Source organism: Cupressus sempervirens, chromosome 7 (genome assembly GCF_028749045.1).
Source record: "Cupressus sempervirens isolate cs-2001-9-10 chromosome 7, ASM2874904v1, whole genome shotgun sequence".
Taxonomy (NCBI): domain Eukaryota; kingdom Viridiplantae; phylum Streptophyta; class Pinopsida; order Cupressales; family Cupressaceae; genus Cupressus; species Cupressus sempervirens.
Genome location: NC_143124.1, coordinates 400,498,772 through 400,500,513, shown reverse-complemented (window position 1 = coordinate 400,500,513; position 1,742 = coordinate 400,498,772). Strand labels below are relative to the sequence as shown.

General features: G+C 38.6%; 1 pseudogene; it reads left to right on the top strand.

The window, feature by feature from the left end:
- The first annotated feature begins 396 nt into the window (after positions 1–396).
- LOC149547206 (cytosolic sulfotransferase 12 pseudogene) lies at positions 397–1,389 on the top strand (annotated as a pseudogene).
- The last annotated feature ends 353 nt before the right edge of the window (positions 1,390–1,742 follow it).

The following is a 1,742-nucleotide window of genomic DNA, read 5'->3' as shown; positions in this document are numbered from 1 at the left end:
CCACAGTTTATAAATATTAAAGAAAGACGAGAGGGAAATAGAAACAATGGACCCTATGATAAACATAAAGTTAAACAAAAACTTTGTAAAACGAGTTGAACATTGAAGTCATCACGGGTTATAATTTTATAAGTTTGGGACTGATAGTTTTGATGGGTAATTAGTATTCTAGAAAGAATGAGGACTACAGAAACCTTCCAGGCTATGAAACAAACCGCAACAATTGTATATTTCAGATAATAACTAGAAATCAAAGTTAAATTAATAAAATCCCAAACCAAATGTGTCCATTTCGCTACGAATAATTTGCCGGCTGATTATCGTTGTTAGAACCATATATGTATGATCAAAGGAAAGCTAGATGAAATCTCTCTCTGCTGGCTCTCAGATTGCACTATGGCAGACAATTCTAAGCCTTCAAAATTTTATACAGGTTCCCAGGATCCTGTAGAGCAGTACGAGGGATTTTGGTTCCGTAGGAGCTCCTTACAAGGAATTCAGGCAATGCGTTTTGAGTTTGAAGCCTATCCTGATGACATAATACTTGTTTCACCTGTCAAAAGTGGTACCACCTGGATTAAATCTCTTGCCTATACTATTCTCACCTGCAAACAATATGATCTAAACGACCCATCTTATCCTCTCAATAATAAAAGCCCCCATGAACTTGTTCCAAGCATAGAAATGCAACTTTACGGCCCCCATTCCATTCCAAACCCAATGTCTCTCTCTCCTCGTGTATTTCACACCCATGTGCCATACCACTTATTGCCCGAATCCGTCAAATCCTCTGGCTGTAAAATTATTTACATTTGCCGCAATCCCAAAGACACTTTTGTCTCTCTGTGGGGAATGACCATCAAAAGATCAGAGAACAAAGATGCATCTGTGTGTAAGGAAGAAGCGGTGCAGAATTTCTGTAGAGGATTTTACCACAGTGGTCCGTTTTATGAGCATGTGGCTTCTTATTGGCGTGAGAGAACAAAGCCTAATGTTCTCTGCCTTACTTTTGAAGACCTCAAGGCAGATCCTTCCGGTTGTGTTAGAGTTTTGAGTGATTTTATGGGGTGTTCGTGGGTAAAGAGCGAGGGAGATCTGAGAAAAATTGCTGACAAGTGCAGTTTCGAATCTATGTCTGAGATGGAGGTGAACAAAAATGGAGAAATTCGCTTCCCTGGACTTCGGCTGAGAAATAGCGTTTTCTTCAGAGAAGGAAAAGTGGGTGGTTGGAAGGATCTTCTGACATCAGAGTTGAACGCAGTGATGGATAAGATGATTGAAGAGAAACTTTCTCTACTAAAAGATTTGGGCTTGCAATTCAAGTACGAGTTAGCAGCTAAAGATGTTGATGTGGATGGGCAGTGCACGAAGTCCTATATAACGAAGTGATAGCTCTGTGCAGTGTAATCAAAAGCTAGAAGTGCTCGATTAACAAGCGAATATGGCTTAGTGTATTAGAAGCGCCATAGCACTGAGCAGTCAAGCTCGTGCAAGTTTTATCCCGTGTTATTTTCTTAAAGCATAAAATATGAAATGTTGTTTGATTTTATGAGTAATTCGAACGAGTTGAGATTTTTCAATATGTCTGAAAAAATATTCCAATATCCAATAAAATGTAGTAGATGAAATGCGAGATGATCTTGAACTGACTGTGCGAGTTAGTGCAATGAGATTAAATTTTTATGATCCACGAAATCAGTTATATTTCATAAAAATCCATCTTGAAATCCAGGTGTAGGTAA